This window comes from Hemicordylus capensis, chromosome 1, assembly GCF_027244095.1.
Source record: "Hemicordylus capensis ecotype Gifberg chromosome 1, rHemCap1.1.pri, whole genome shotgun sequence".
Classification (NCBI taxonomy): domain Eukaryota; kingdom Metazoa; phylum Chordata; class Lepidosauria; order Squamata; family Cordylidae; genus Hemicordylus; species Hemicordylus capensis.
The window spans coordinates 312,112,656-312,130,097 of record NC_069657.1 but is presented as its reverse complement, the minus strand read 5'-3'; the positions used below and the strand labels follow the sequence as shown (position 1 = coordinate 312,130,097).

At 45.0% G+C, this 17,442-nt stretch overlaps 1 long non-coding RNA gene across 7 annotated transcripts in view; it reads right to left on the bottom strand.

Moving 5' to 3' along the window:
- Positions 1–16,912, bottom strand: part of LOC128348195 (uncharacterized) — a 57,558-nt gene extending 40,646 nt beyond the window's left edge. For all 7 annotated transcript variants that reach the window (XR_008318063.1, XR_008318019.1, XR_008318001.1 and 4 more), the window contains exon 1: positions 16,808–16,912. This is a non-coding gene — a long non-coding RNA (uncharacterized LOC128348195). The remainder of the gene's footprint in view (positions 1–16,807) is intronic.
- Between the last annotated feature and the right edge of the window lie 530 nt (positions 16,913–17,442).

Here is a 17,442-nt window from a genome sequence, read left to right as displayed (position 1 = left end):
ACTCAATGGAGAGGGGATGTTGGGCCTTTAGAAAAATTCAAAAACTACGAAACCAACATACAAGCAAGCTTTTGAATTCCCCAAAACTCTTCATCAGGCTGGATGTCAAGCAAAGCAAAAAGGAGGTGAGGAGAGGAGAGCTGGGCAAGTTGTCAGTAGAGCCCAAAATCTACAGTTTAACCCTCTCTTGATGGAGGTGGAGTTTTAGCCGGAGTTGTGTAGTTGTAGGGCCGGATCCAGACCACGTTAGTCAGGACCACCCACTGAAATTAATGTAGTCATCTCTCATTTGTGTCAATGCTGCTTGGTCATTATCACCTGGTTTGATCTGGATCCTGCTCTTAATTGTGCACTTTGTGAGGTGGACCTAATGAAACCCGCGCAGCTCCTCCAAAACTGCTTAAAAACCGTTACGTGGCAGGCGCTGGGAGTTTTTTTTTTAATGGTGAAAGAAAACATGAAGAAGAGCAGTGGGGACCTGGTGTTAAAGGGAAGGGGGCAATTCTAAGATGGTGGGGGGCGCGGGGTGTTGTAGTGGTGGATGGCTCATCTTCCTCGCTGGGGAGACAAGGCACTGCTCAGGGTGGGTGAGGCAATGGTGCACCAGACCGCGCTCGGAAGGTTGCCTGGGTCCAAGAGCTGCTGCCGCTGTGCTTGCGCACCAGAGTGTAGCAGGTGTTTCCCCATTCTCTCTCACAGTGCACGCTTCTGTGCCCCCTCCCAACTCTCCTGCATGCGCCAATCACACCAGCCTGACTTTGGGGCCATGCAGCTCATGTGGTCCCACATGCTGCCCATGCGTTGCTGCGAGGCAAGCCAAGGCAGCCCTCCTCCCTCCCTCCACTGCTTAGCCCTCACCACGACGTGATCTCAGCCAGAGGTTGTCCCCCCTGCCTGGTGAGGTCATAAAGAAGACTGCCGGCTTCCACCGGCGGTGCAGACCAGGGGGTTATAGGGGGCTGAGGGACCACAACGCCCCACCAATGCAAGAAGGAAACGGCGTTCCCTCTCAAGTTCCCATGGCCGCAACAGGCAGCTGGTTTTAAATCAGTTGGGATCGGGCACAAACCGCGCTGGGCATCAAATCCCCAGGAACACTTCATTCCAGTGCCATTCATCCAATGACCCTTTTGCATGAATGCACAAAATGGTCTTTTGCCTCTCCCCTTCACTCCCTCCCCACACCGCCTCCCTCTGCCACTTAGCCTTCCTTGGTATGTGTGCTTGCTCCCCCTCCCAGAGGAAGGTCCACTTGCACTCCCTTTCTGTAAAGCCCAAGCCAAGGCGGCCCTCCTCCCTCCCTCCACTGCTTAGCCCTCACCATGGCATGATCCCAGCCAGAGGTTCCACCCCCTGGCGAGGTCACAAAGGGGACCGCCGTCTTCCACCGGTAGTGCAGACCAGGTGGTTACAGGAGGCTAAGGGACCACAACACCCCACCGATGCAAGAGGGAAACAGGGTTTCCTCTCAAGGCGCCTCGGCCGTAACAGGCAGCTGGGTTTCAATCAATCAACCTTTGGCTGCAAATAATGAGCATGCAAGAACCAGCAGCCCTTCAAGTGGAGCCCACTGCCATACCTTTTCCTCGATGCCCCCATGCCGCATACAGTTTGAAGTTGTAAAGATAAAGATAGCTGTAGGAAGATCTCAGCAGCACGTGGAGGCAAGGTGGAAGCAGGGTCCCGTGCCTCCATGATACTCCTTCTCTCCCTCTTCCGTGCCATGTGCAAAATTGAGGAAGTGAGTGCCTTGACTGCAGTTGTTTGTGGGGGGGGGGGTTGACTCCCAGTCAGGGACCGGCACTCAACCCTTCGGGGACCAGCAGCGGTCCAGGGACCGGTGGTTGAGAAACTGTGTTATAGGCTACTGTTTAGTATAGACAAGCTCTGTATTTCTTCTATCTTCTGTACACAGTTGCCACATTTTCATTGCACATTTTGTCTCAAGTAGCCCCTTCAGGAATATGCATATATTTATCAGAAATGCCTGTTATAGAATACTGCACTTACTGTACCAGGCATAACAGATTGTACGCAGTATCCACCACCAACAGAACACCATGTAGAACAGACAGTAGGTAATTTTACGCTCAAGCATCTCTGCACTGACTGAAGATTGTCTAGGAACATTTTATAGATTTTGTATCAAACTATTTTTAATATGTATATTTGAATTCTGTGGTGTTGGAATGAATCAAGACTTGTTTCTGGAGATGATGCAGTTTGGGGACAGGGAAGTTACTGAATTCCTCTCTTGACAAAATTCAAGGGGAAATACACCCCTCTCACTCCCTAGTGGGTCAGATTTTATAAGATCTAGAAAGACGTCTATGGATTCTATGCATTCCATACTTTGTATAAAGATGCCTTTTGAAAGGCACACTTTGCAGTGTATTGTTACGCTAACTGTTTGGGTACAAAATACATGGACATAGATAAAAAGATACATCTTTAATATTTTTTCACTGATGGAAAAAATATTGAGGTATTTTTAGCAGAAGAGAGCAGAACAGAAAGCAAAGGATACTGTGTTAAGTTTAGATGGAATGGAAACGGAGAGGTCTATCTACCCCTAGGAGGACATCAAATCACCTCTGCTACATTTGTTCAAGGACAACAGAACTGATCTGACTGGAAAGCTATAGTTTCCAGGTAGGGCGAGTGATACTAAGCTTGGTGGCATGCCATCTGGCCTTCTTCTGGTAGTGCGAAAAGTTTGGGTTGCATATACCAGTGAGACCCTGGAACATCCAGGCGATAAAGGGGACTTCCTCCAACCAATCTCTTTGGGCTCACTGGCTGGAGAAGAGTGAGGATGGGGAATCATTTGGGGGCCAGGCTGCTTCTCTAGCACCCAAAGCTGACGGGCTTGGGGTAGATAATGAGGCCCAATATTCTCCTCTGCACACTTCTTAGGGTGGGTGAGTAATGAAAATATGGAATACTGCCTTGAGTTTTGAACCAGGGCAAAGTCACCCTAACTGGGAGCCAGTGGTTTTTGAAGGTTTTTGAAGGTATCACCAAAGGGTCAGAAATCTACTTTGGAGAACTAGGGAGGCTGTAGTTTACAGATCAATTACTTAATAAAGTTGTGATGTGACTCACTTTACCCCTGACACTGGGATCTCATGTCTTTTTTGCTGGGTGCTGCATCAATGGCCTGTTGTCTGGCTCACCCATATTGGCACCAATTTCAATTTGTATTGCAAAACCACCTCAGAAAAGATCAGGGTTATGTGGAGGCACCCACATGATGACAAGATAGAGCCTTTGGATAGGGTGGTATAAACATGCAATAGATAAATAAATAAATAAAATAAAATAAGTGTACATATGTACCTAAATTCTGTTTCATCCCCAGTATGGAGTCTTGTTCTTGTTGCAAATGCATTCTTATAAAAATATTTTAAATATAGCTCTGACTCTGATGACTCTCCTTCTATTCCAAAGACTGAATGTAAGAAATCCAGTCATCTCCTCAAAAGCACACTCTCTGCATCTTCAGCTCTCCGTAGCATAACATGTCTGCCTTCTTACATAATGGCAGAATTCTGTATGCAGATTGTGTTGCTTTCTATCACCTGCATCCTGTGCCAGGCTGGGCTAATGGAACAGTCTGTAATCATGCACATGCAGGATGATCACAGAAGCCATGCATTTTACACCCATGTGCTTTGTATACAACCTGCAGTGCCCTGAATGGCTCTACATGGTATTTGGACCAATGTCACAATATGTCTTCTCCAGAATCTGCTGGTTTGGGTTACCCCACTTGCTTTAATTGGGTTTGTGTGTTTTCTATGGTTCATACTCTTCTTGCTTTCACAACACTCTCTGCTGAGTGATAATAGTTTTCAGAAACCATCTGGTTTGCCACTTCCTTTGTGTCCAAAACAATTGAAGACTTAAAAACCAAAAGTCAGTTAATTAGGAAACCTAGTGGTTAGCTTTTGTAGATAGACCATGCTCAGTTTGTTTCGTAAGACAGGCCCTAACTGTAGCAGGCTCCTCACCCATCTTTCAGCAATGTATAATTAATTTTCATATGTACCAGCAAAAGGCCTGTGAATGTCATGGGTGGTTTTTTGTTTTGTTTTGTTTGGGCTGGGGGCTGGGAAGAGTTCGCTTCCTCTCCCTTCCCTTATTACTCCAGACCCACTTCCTTTCCTTCCCCATGTCTTTTCTCCCCTCATTCTGGATCTACCCTCTCCTGTTTCCCCATCATGGTTCCTCTCCTCTCCTTATCTACATGCTTTGTCTTTTCTCAGCTGCTTATATCAGTGGTGGAGGAAGGCGGCAGCAATGGAGCCATTAACAGAGGGGATCACTGTGATATTATAGCAATAGCAATAGCACTTACATTTATATACTGCTCTATAGCTGGAAGCTCTCTAAGCGGTTTACAATGATTTAGCATATTGCCCCCAACATTTCTGGGTACTCATTTTACCAACCTCGGAAGGATGGAAGGCTGAGTCAACCTTGAGCCCCTTGGTCAGGATCGATCTTGCAACCTTCTGGTTACAGAGCGGTAGTTTTTTACCACTGCGCCACCAGGGGCTCTTCATTGGCTAGAGCCGAGGTTCCCAAACTGTGGTACTCCAGAGCACTGTGCCCTCTAAGGTGTGTGCACGTATGCACACTCACAAGTTTTTGGATGTCTGCTCAGTTCATTTTAGATCTCGCTCAGGTTGAATCAGGAAGGCCCCATTCTGAATGCAGGTGAGCGCACACTGCCTTAATACTGCTGCTCAGAACAAAATTCATTCCTCACAGAGATGAAAAAAATTAGAGGGACCACTGCTCCAGAGGTTGCTGAACTGCAACTGCCATCATCCTCAGCTACAAATTATTGTGGCTGGGGATGATAGAAGTTGTAGTTCAGCAACCTCTGGAGTACCACAGGTTGGGAACCCCTGGGCTAGAGCATCTTGGTAAGTAAAAGTGTCCGAGGCCTTGCACTTGATTACTTAGATACTGTTGTCTGAGGATATCAAGGCAATGTTTACTGCATTAATGTTGCTGTTTACAGTGCCATTCTAAGAATTACCTCTCACTTCTAGCAGCACCACCAGAATTGGTGGTGCTGCCATGGGGAAATGGGGGGAAACAAGAGTTAGGGGAATATGAGGCAGAGTGTCCCTCAGCTAATACTGGCTACTAGTGTGTTTGGGGGAATTCAGTGGATCTTTGACATATTGGCTGCATTCACATGTAATGCAGAACTGCAGGTCCAATGGAGCCTTGGTGATGTGCCCCTTCCCCTTGTTCTCCTGTCCAAATTCAGATGTACTAGAGAACATTGTCACTGCAGTTAGTAAGACTGCAGAGAGGTGGGGGAACTGACTTTTCAGGCTACCTTCTTGACTGAAGGACAGCCTGCACAGACAATCAGGGAGGGAGGGAGGGAGGGAGGGAGGGAGGGAAGAGCTCCCTCCCTCAAATCCAGTCTAGCCAAATGTAGCCTCCAGTGCTGCATTCGAACAGAATGGAGGGTCCCTGGATCCTCAGTTTGTAGCAGCAAAACTCACTACAAACTGAGGGTTCAAATGGGAGCCTCCTGAGCAAAACCTAGAGTCGCGCTACAAATGGGACTGGAGTTGCACGTGTTCAGACATAATGGTAATGAAACTGCAGGTCAATGGTAATGAAACAACAAAACCCAGTACCCCATGGGTTAGCAACCCATGGAGGTGGTTGGCACCCTTGCTCTGGGCCACCCCAGCGCCCCCCAAGTGCAGTTATGGGGCTGCTGAAACCTCCATTCTTCCCTATGGAGAAAAACCTTAAAGCTACTTGTGGGGTGCTGGGGTGGCCCAGAGTGAGTGGTGGTCTAGTGTAAAGAGGGTGCCAACCACCCCCATGGGTTGCTAAACCATGGAGTACTGGGTTTTGTTGTTTCTGAAGTGTTCTGAGTGTAGATTCTTTGGTAGCATATAAGATTTTCAATGACAAACCATGACTCCACTCTCATCTGCTAACCTTAAAGACACATAAACTTCAAAAATCACTTAAAAATCAGCCTTTTGCCAAATTCCTTTCAAATAATTTTGATAGCTTCCTGGGCCCCCTTGGGCACTACCACCCACCACACTCTGCTCTAGGCCACCCCTTTGCCCCTGACGTGAAGCTATGCATTGCTGACACCTCCATGCTTCTTTATGGAGAAAAACCTTAAAGACGCATAAACTTCAAAAATCACTTAAAAATCAGCCCTTTGCCCAATTCCTTTCAAATAATTCTGATAGCTTCCTTGCCCACCTTGGGAACTACCACCCACCACACTCTAGGACACCCCTTTCTCCTCGATGTGAAGCTATACATTTGCCTCAATCCTCATTATTCTCTATGAGGAATTCCAAAATAATTTTAAAATTCACCAATAATCAGAGGAGTGTCTGATTGCCTTGGAACTTTGTGGATAGTAGGCACCTGTGGTTGTATACCACCCACCCTACCTTTATGCCCCTAGGTGCTCCACAATAGGGGATATGGACTGGTTCGGGTCCCATTATACCCTATGAGAAAAATAATTTAAAATATTTCAAATATTCATAAAAAATCATAGGGGTGTCCAATTGCTTCGGGGTTTGCGTGATTGTTGGCAACAATGGATGCTCCACAATAGGGAATAATGTGCTGGTTCGAGTCCCATTATACCCTATGAGAAAAAATAAAAATAATTTTCAAAAATTCATTAAAAATCGTACGAGTGTCCGATTGCTTTGGGGTTTGGGTGGCAGGTACCCCTGGGTGCCAGCTACCATCCTACCAATTTTTGGATGTCTGAACCAGTTCCAATCAAACCACCCCCTGGTTCGGTTCAAATTCGAACCTGCAGCTCGAACCTGATGGCTGGTTCGGTTCGAATTCAAACCTTCGAACCACCCTGGTTTGAATTCGAACCGGTTCAAATTTGAACCCGTTCACACATCCCTATTCTATTGTGTGCAAATGAAGTCACTGCCTCTCTATTTCTGCTGGGAACCAGAACTTTATTGGTCACATGCATCACACTTGGCTCTTCCAAAACCAATTTTAAATTTAACTTGAAGCAATACCATTACATCCCTCTTGCAATAAATCTACAAATGTATTTTTTTCCTGGGATTAATTTTCTTACACTATGAGACAGTGTGAAAATTTGTTTACAGTTTTGGGACTATCCTAATTCCTTCTGCTTTCTTTTGCTGATGTAGAAAAGTGGTTAAGAGTGTAAACTGTGAGTTGAGAAGTGTCTGGTTAAAACTCTCCTGTGCAACCCTCAGGGACAACTGCTCATTGCTTAGAGAGCTTCTGGAGGAAGGGGAGATTGGTGAAAAAATCCCACCCCCATGCATGAGCACCTTTAGAAGTAGGAATCATCTGCTGCATCTATGCTGCTTTGGTAGGCTAAAAAGGACTGTAAAATGTAGAAACACATGAAATAAGGTACGATGCCATGCTCTCCAGGTGCCCAGCATTCCCCCCTGCCCCAAGTCCTAAATCCGGGTTATAATATAAGTGCAGTACTGCATATATTATTACAAATACTGGTCTTCATTGTCTGGGCTTAGATTCAGGCTTTCCATGCCTAGTTGGGATGTGCGAGCTGGACTGGTTTGACCAGCCCCAGTTTGAACCAGCCCAGCCCCCCAAAGGGAAATCCTTGAGGATTCTCCTTTACAAGTAAAGGAGGCAACCCTAACCTAGACTTCCCTAAAGGGGGGGGTAGTGAGAGAAAGCGGCCTCTGCACCTTTAGCGGAGGCCGCAGTTTTGGCAGCATAGGCGGGCAGCGAGGCGGTGGTGGTGAAGCATTGGAGGCAGTGGGGGTGGTGGCATCAGGGGCTCCTCCAAGCCCCGCTGCCCACCTCCCAAATGAGGTGGCATCCCCATCCACCCCATCCACCCCCATCCTAATGAGGGCTCCTCCAAGCTCCCCCCCGTGCACCTCCCAAACCTCCGGGGTGGCTGTGGCCCGGTTCGGGCCTCTGTGCATGTGCAGAGGCCATTTTTGTGACCTTTACGCATGCTCAGAGGCCTGAACCAGGTCGCAGCTGGCCTGGGCTGTCATTTGGGAGTCTGGTGGGGGGCTTAGAGGAGCTCTCTCTGCCCCAATTCTTCACCGCCACCGCCACTTCACCACTCACCAATGCCACCTATCCTGCAGCCTCCGCTAAAGATACAATGGTCTCTCAGTCACTACCCCCCCTCCCCTTGCCTTTAGGGAAGTTTATGTTAGGAAGGCCCTAACAGGTATATACAGTGAGTTTGGAGTGGAACAAAACGTGAAGATTGGTCCTTGCCCCCCACCAAGAGAGAGAAGAAAAAGCAAACTGTCACCCAGCCAGTGCCCCCCTCCCCTGGGGGCCCAGGGACATTTGTGTCCCTCGCTTGTTCAATTGTAGCTATGCCCCATTACTAATAGTTGCTAGATGCAATTAGCATTACAATTGAAGGTTAAATATCCATCATCCATTTAAAAATGATTTGAAAAGTATCAGGAAATTTTAGCTACAGATGAGAGTGACTCAGGTTAAGGAGGCAAGTAATCTATTTTATGTTGATATATTTTTTTAAAATGGTGGTCACCCTTTCTTACTTTGTTCTGCAAAAAGATTATACAAGACCACATTAAGCTTAGGCTTTGTTCAGTATTTATTTTGTGAAATGAAAAGCAGAAATGAAAATGGGAAGTTGTAATTGAATGCTGTCTGTAATCTGTAATGGCACGGAAACTATCACTTTTGGAGTCTGTGCTTGGAAAATGAAAATTCTTTAATAAAGAACTTTGTGGGTGACGGGGAAGACACCAAATGTGCACGTGACCTACTTCACCTTTATGCTGTAATAAGAGATATTACTCTCGGCACAGCCAATCTTATGTGCATCATTCAATCAGCTGTGTGTCTGAAGCACATTTTCCTAAACTCAGATGAGAATGGAGTTAGTGACCTGATTATACATTCACCAGCTCCAACACTGTTTTCTATATTTTAACTGTTGGTTGGGCTTTCCCTGTGCTATACAGAAGCCAGGATCTTGTTTCAAAATAAAGACCAGCACACTTGGCAGTCCATTGTCATGATAATGAAGGAAGTGTAGTGGAAAACAGATGGGGCTTTTGTGGCTGGTCATAACAGAATGTGGTAAAGTATAAGCAGCAGCCAGGACTAATATCAATGCATGCTTTTTATTTTTGTCCCCCCTATTCCCATATGAAGGTTCCTATCACAGAACCAATCACAACCTTTGTGGGAACTCACTTGAGTGTCTTTGTGTTTTCAGGCAGTTCCCAGGCTGATTGAAACCTAGCCTCTTTCCCACTTGATCTGGCCGAAGAAGAAACTGACTGCGGGGTAGAATGAGGGGTGCGGTATATAAGGAGCATGAGAAAGGAGGACAGGCCATCCAGTCCATAACTCGCAGCACTGCTGGCACAATGTTATAGCACAAAAGCCCACTTCTCCCCATTGTGTTACATCAGCCCAGCTTCTACTTTTACAGCTCTGACTAGAAAAGCAGAGAATAAGCTAGCTTCCCTGGAGAAAAATAGTTTTTTTGCCTTTACTTTTACCTACTATGTTCCAGTCAAACACCTCTTCAGGGACTTATGGCCAGAGCACATATAGCCACCCAGTGTGCGTATATGGTTTAAGGCTCTCAGGGCACAACCACACATTTGTGACAAACACAAGGACTGATGTCAAAAGTGAGAACTCGGTGATAGTTTCTCTCCTTGCCTTTCCATGATGTATAGTAAAACTTGTCCATACCTCAGCATTATCAAGACTGGGTGCTTCCCTGTCCCTTCCACATGATTGCGATTATGTCAGGACATGAGTGAGTTTTGCCACATATTGCCATGGGGAAGGGAGAGATCCGAACCGGCAGCTGCCATTTTTATAATGAATAGTTCCATCCTCACCTATCAAGGCTGAAAAAGATCCCCTTCGACAACCGACCATCGGGGTAGAAGTTACAGGACTAAATGGACCCGATTTCATGGTAGAGTAAGTGAGAGTTTGAAGAAATGTGGGCAGTCAGAAGCATGGATATGATGGGAGTACTAGTTAGATAAAATTGCCTCAGGCTGTGTGTTTCCAGTGCTGCACCACATTAATCCATATAATTTGGAGATTCAGTTTATTGGAGTAATACTGTCAGAGAGTCCATTATTTGGAGTATCTAAAGATATTCCTATTACATTCCTGTTCTATTTCCAGTTTAGTTCTTGCATCTACATATAATTTCTGTTATTTTAAGACGGAGGAATGGTAGGCCTACCGTAGGGGAGGATTGGGATCATCTAGGCTTGCCAGGTCCAGATGGTAAAAAAAGTCAATATCTATCACCAAAGAAGTGGAAATAGAGACCAAAGAAGTCTCCAAAAAGGCCACACTTGGCATAAAATTTGCACATTTTATTGGTGTTACAGATGCATATTTTGACAAAAATGGGATCATTTGAGAATAAATACAGCTCACCGGGGGTGAGGGAGGAACAGCCAGGCGGCACAGAGTTCCCCCAATGCACTGTACAGAGAGAGGGATACCAAAGATGCAGCCTGGTTTCCCCATTCCCCTTTGCTGTCCCGGAATCTCTCGCACACTGGAGTGGTCGTGTGGGCACATGGGCTTCAGTGGCTTCATATTAAGCTACTCAGATTCCACAGCATCGCTATCAGGGACACAGGGTAACAGCTTGAGTTGGTGGTGAACCAGAATTATTCTTTTGCCATGTGGCTCAAAAACAATTATTTTGATACGATCTGTACAATTATATCTGACTACTCCCTTTCTTAATATCAATGTTATTTTTGGGTCTGTTAATATCAATGTTATCTTTGCTGCTGCCACCTTCTCAACACCACCCTAAAGACCCCAGTAAGACAGACTTAGGTGTCTCAGGGTTTATTCATTAAAAACCAGCTGCCTCTGGCCTTCCAATCTATACAGGGCAAGACATCATATATTTCTGATTTAGCGGAAAACTGTGAGGATTGTGCCAGAGGAAAAGCCCTGATATATAAGAAAGTAAAAACTTACAAATTCTCTACAGACCTCATTTACAGGAATGCAAACCTGGAATGCTTACAGGCTACAGTCTTCCTAGGAGGACACTAGGAGATGACATCCCTTGTATTCACACAGCTAGGAACACAGTTGTTGTGAGGGAATTAACCACATGGGTGGTTTAATTGATGGACAAAGCCCTGAGGTCTCTGGGACTCCTCCTCCTTAAATCCGCAAACAAAAGAGCTGAAATAAAGTTCTGGTGAGCTAGGACTGACAGACCAAAAGGGGAAAAGTGGGGGGGATCTGACCTTGAGTATGTTTTTTGTAGGTGACACCATGTAAGCAAGCAGGAGGCTGGAAGAGGGGAGTGCAGGGCAGATACCAGCACTGGTCGTGCACAGTATTTAAAAGGTTGAGTTAGGTAGTATACGCACCCTACCAGGCACCAGGAATGTGCGAAATGGTTCCATGTCAAAATGTTTTGACTCAAAACTGGTCGTTTTGAGTGTTTTGAGCTTGAAACAAAACACCCTTTAAATAAAGGGCCTGTTTTGAGCTTGGAACATAACCAACCTGTTTCAATTTGAAACGTTTCAACATTTCGAGTGTCAATTTGGAGGCCTGTTTTCTCCTTGCTGATTGGTTTTCTGTCACTGGCTTCTGATTATCATTATTATTTATTTGATTCTGATGCTATGGGGGTTTGGGGGAAAGGTTAAAAATTTGTTTAAAATTGCCTGTTTGCCCATTTTTTTGTGGGTTGGGTGGTAGGCAGCACCCATCATGTCCTGTCACCCAACCCAATCTGGTATCCCTAGGAATTACCCATGAGGACATATGGGACGTTTTGAGTTTCCCCATTGATCCCTTTGGCCGAAACACTCGAGACGTTTCGAGTTTTGTCTTGTCAAAACAACCATGTCGTCTGCTGTTTTGATGAAACATTTCAGACGTCTATTTTGTTTCGAGCTCAAAACAAAATGCAGAGACTTGCGCTTTGGGCAGTATATAAATATGCTTAAATATATATATTTAATTAAATAAAATCTATTTCGTGCAAATCCCTACCAGACACTAACCATGACAGCAATTATATCTAGACGGCCATATAATGGAGCCACACGGTCCACTGAAAAACTTTCTATGTCTAGGATAAGCCTACTTTTAGAAATGATGCATTTGAAGAAGTATGAGTCATTTCACATGTTCTTTTTACCAACTGTAATTGGAATTAATTAACTTGGGAATAGGGATCATCTGACTATCTTCTTACATGCAGCAACAGTTTGCTCTGTAATCAAGTAAGACAGTCCAATTACTTTGAATTGAGCTTATTTACTCCCACTGGGCTGACTCCATATACCTCCTTGCTTCCTTCAGCTTAATCCAACTGCAGACTAGGCAGAAAGGTCCTCTAAACAATCAGTTCAGTTGTTGGCAGTGGTGGCCTCTTGAATAATAAGGTCCTTTTGCTCAAAGACATCTCACTGCCACATCTGGAGAAGCCCAAGTGCTGAGAATTAATCAATGCAACCCCACCCCACCCCACCCAGATGGGTATGGTGGGGATGAACATGTCCCCAGAACTGAAAAACGGACTGTATGCTTCCTGAAATTAGGGCATAATTCCTTCAGCTGCAGCAATTCTAAGAATGGCTGGGTTGGTGGAGATGGGTGGATAATCATTTGGATCACTGACATCAACCATATACTTTACAGAAATGAAACTGGTAATCCCAGATGATCAGTTAAAGGAGCCATCTTGAGATTTAAGGGAGTGTATGTAGATAGAAGCAGCCCCCTTAGACAGAAGTATTTTAAAACTCTGCTTCTCACTAAATGAAATCAGGCAACAATTCTTATTTTTTAAATTTACTTGTTGATATAATTTAATATACAGTATGTAGATATTTAAATTAAATATAGATCAATACATATTTGTTGGTTTAGCCAAATGGAAATGGTGCGAGTTAGAATATGAGTTAGAATAAGAAGAAAATGTGAATGATGGAGAAAAGAAACGTGTTAAGTATTTACTTTATGTGATGGGGATGGGGCCATAGCTCAGCAGTAGAGCATCTGCTTGGCATGCAGAAGACCCTAGGTTTAATTAAGATGTCCACATGCAGAACAGGAAGGCAGGGGCTCCTTTACCTTTCACAGCTCTGTGACAAGATGCTCCTGCAAAATGTTCTTGTGTTATACAGCTAGGAAAGGCAGAGGCTGGACTGCCATAGGGAAAAAGAGGATGTCCCCTGTACCTTTAAGAGATGCACAAAAGAGAGAATTTCAGCAGGTGCATATTTTCTTTCCCTTTCATGACAAGCTGCACCTGCTGAAATTCCCTCTTCTATGCATCTCTTCAAGATGCAGGAGACCTATCCTCTTTTCCATATGGCAGCCTTAGGCAGAGGAATCCCATTCCCCATAGCATCTGGTAACCCTAGCAATAAAACATTTAGCTTTGTATAACCGTGATAAGGAATAGGGCATCTGGCCACCCTAGGTTCAATCCCTGGCATCTCCAGGCAGGTAGGACAGAGAAAGACTCCTGCCTGTCACCTTGGAGAAGCTCCCGCCAGTCAGATGGTAGATGGACCAATAGTCTGACTTGGTATAAGGCAGCTTCCTGTGCTCCTAGGTATGTAGCATTACTTAGCTTGGTGTGGTACTATGATCCACACTCACTCTGTCATGTTTTTAATCAAGTTACAATTGAATAATTTTTTTTAAAAAAACATTCATGTATGTCCCTCAGTTCTGGAATGCAGTAGTCTTAACGGGTCATTAAGATACTGGCAATTGGCACTGGGACAGAAAGAGCACTTTGAGCTAAAGTTGAGAGAGGTGACCGTCACAGTGGTGGCCATTAGAGTGGTTGGCTAGTAGGCACTTCTGGCCATTGCTGTGGCAGGATCGAGAGGCACGGGGAGTCCTTACTAGAAACTGACAGGAGGCAACAGTGGAGGAAGGGAGCACCTCAGCCAACACCATGCAAATGCACAGTTGCTGACTGGATGAGTTTTCCTGGAGCAGGATGCTGATGTCATCAATGGCAGCTAAGTAGTTTATAACCATATGGGTTCACAATGCTAACTGAGGCCTTCACTACTGCCTCCCAATATTTTCTGGTATCAGGACTTCCCCTTCCGGTGAGGACAAATATTCCCCTCTTCCACTGCCTGCACAGGTGGCAAGCATTTCCTAATTATGAGCCACTTCACCAGTGGCTACAGCTTTCCAGATGCATCTACACTGAAATTTCAAACTTTCCCCAGACTGGTTTAACTGTCATGGCTTGCAGCCAAGGGAGTATTTTATTTCTTTGACATGCTAGGAATCTGTCGCTATAGCAGTTAAAGCAGCTTAAATGTATACTTGTGGATGAATGCTTAGGTCGGGAGGTAGAACCAACAGCCCTAAACTCTTGCAAAGGTGCTATTCTGTTAGTAGGTCCTATGAATAATACATGTAGGTATCAGATCTTGGCATAGCTTAGATTTGTTCTGCTATGACTCTAGACCCTGCAAAGAATTATATTTTATCCATCTGCCACATGTTTTTGTTTAAATATCAAAGGAGGATTGCAGACAGGCAGACAAATGCAGAGTTTTTTAAAAAAAAATTCTTCAACTTCAGAACACAACCAGAAGATCTTATAAAATTATAACACGTCCCACAAATTAGTCATCCTAAACCTCACAGTGGGGGAAGGACTGATCACTGAGTGAATAATGAAGTGCAATTAATTATAGTAAAAGGGGGTAAATAGACCATGCTGGGTGATGTTCTAACAATTGCTGTGATGCATTTCTGACTAGGCTGGACCGTCCGCTAAGCTAAATGGCAACATGGATTTTCTTAATCAGGCATTTAATATGCTGATCTTAACCACATTATATCTCCCTGATTTAAATTCCATGTAATTCCAAGTAAGCATTTTTAGGAAGTGAATGCATCATTTCCTAAGTGACATCAGTGGGATTTAAGGAAATAATGCATTTGTCATGACATCATCTGTATTGTTGCTAAGCGTTCATTAATTGTTACATTGCTTGCATAAACAGCAGCGTTGCCTTATTTAACTGCATCACTTTCAGACTGTGTGTATATATGTATACACACATACACACATACGTCCACATATTGAATACAGTCTCTGCTTGCATCCTTTCCAGGGTCCTCATCTCCATTCTAGGCCATTTTCAGAGGTCCTCTAAAAATCAGGGGTGGCAAAAGTTGCTAAGCTTAAGACACGTGTGTGCCAAGAGCCACAAGGACTATAGTTCCTGCAGAGTATTCCTCTCCACAGTCCTCCTATTATTTCTTCCTGTTTGCCCTTCAAACTGCTCTTAGTCCTGCGTGGGATCGAACTCCAGAGACAGCTGGAGGCCTGCCAAGACACAGTTTTGAAATCTGCATGGTTTTAGTATCTGTCCCAGCTCTAGCCTGCAGCCTGGCCACTGCTCCCAACTACCTTGGTTTAGCAATCCCATTTGTAGCAAGGGCTGGAACCTACCATTGTGTTTCTCCGTAAAATCAAATCAAATCTGTAAATCTGCCTTATTTACTCCTTGTTATTGGTCCCACAATACACCCCCATATGACCAGCTCAGCCATTTAATCTTGTGATTAAATGCTTATTAAAGAACATCAATAACTCCCCACTACTGTCTCCTTAGGAGGAAACAGGCCCTGCAAATATTACTCTTAATGTATTACAATTGGTGGGTCATGTACGGAGCGTTTATCCATTGCAAGGAGCTTTGGCATCTTCTGTGCTTAGAAGGACATACATGCAATTCAAGGGACCCCTGTGGATGCCATCTCAGGGAATCCTCATCACATTTTCCTAAGCACATTTCTTTACTTTCCTCATAGAGGTGAATGGCAATTCTACGCTTAGGTGAGAGAATATAAAGGAGTACATTCATACACCATAATGGCAGAGGCAGGGGCGTAGCAAGGTTGCAGTGGGCCCAAAGATGAGATTTTAAAATGGAGCCCCCCCACTCAAAGTCCAGGGTCTCCGCACACCCCAGGCCCCCAAGGATTTAAGTCTGATATTCCAAAATAAGTATGCTGCCTGGAAATACATTTCACTGAATACACACACACACACACGTCACAATATATAGTGATATACATTGAGTACTATACATTTGTATTACTTTTAATGCCTAGAACACACTAGAAAGATGAATTATTAAAATGGGCCCCTCGCTGCAGATTAGCAAAGGAGACTTTCAACCATGCAGGGTGAGCCTATGTTTGTTTTCTCAGAATTCTGAACAAATTCAGTCAAGTTTGATTGCAGGAGGTTTTTCACAGGAGGCTTTTAAAGCCCTTTAAGACACATCTCCTCTGGAATGGAGGTGCTGCATTCACATGTTGGCCAGATTTACCCTGAAGTCCCTGCAAGTTATTGGGGAGCAGTTCACACACAAGAAAAATAAAATAAAATAAAAGCACCACACATGCTTCACAATTCTCACTCAGACCTTCTGGGTTGCAAAACAACTTGAACATAAGTGCATTTATAAATAAATGAATGAATAAATAAAATTAATAAAATACTGTTCCAGAAGTTTTTGCAATTTTCTGCCATGAAACAAGCCACATAGGACTTTTTAGATAGTTTTTGTTTTTAAAGCCAACACATTTTTCAGTCTGTTTTAAATTAAATATTCAGAGACTTCTCGGTCCCTCCTCCCCCACCCCCATATCCAAGCCCTATGGCAAGCAGATCCCTATATATCTGGGGGGGTGGGGCGGGAAAGGTAACCACAAAAAGGAGTTCACACTCTACCTGGCAAATGCTGGGCTGGGCAGGGCAGCAAGGGGTCTTCTGCTGCAGAGAACACTCTGGCTGCCTCCTCCTTCCTGGCTTGCTTGGGCCCTACTCAAGTTCAGGCTTCACTGCGGCCTACAGGGAGGCCTCCGTGGAAGCCCCGCCCACCCGCCGATCAGCTGAGAGGCGGGAGAAAAGGAGCTCTTTCCAGCTTGCCTGCTGCTTCAATTGCAGCAGAACAAGCAGGAGAGACGGCGAAGAGGGCAAGTGGCTGAGAGGCTATGGGGCTGGGCAGGAGGCAATGGGGAGTCACATGAGGTGCCTCTGGGGTGCCCCTCCAGGCAGTGGGGCCCCCAGACAACTGTCTCCCCTTGCCCTATCATTGTTACGCGCCTGGGCAGAGGCTAAATCTGCTCCCTGGCCTCAGTGATTCTAGGCACTGAAGGTATAGGTAAAGGAAAAGTGTGCCTTTGAGTCGGTTTCGACTCCTGGTGACCACAGAGCCCCGTGGTTGTCTTTGGTAGAATACAGGAGGGGTTTACCTTTGCCATCTCCTGCGCAGTATGAGATGATGCCTTTCAGCATCTTCTTGAATTGCTGCTGCCCAATATAGGTGTTTCGCCATAGTCTGGGAAACATAACAGTGGGGATTT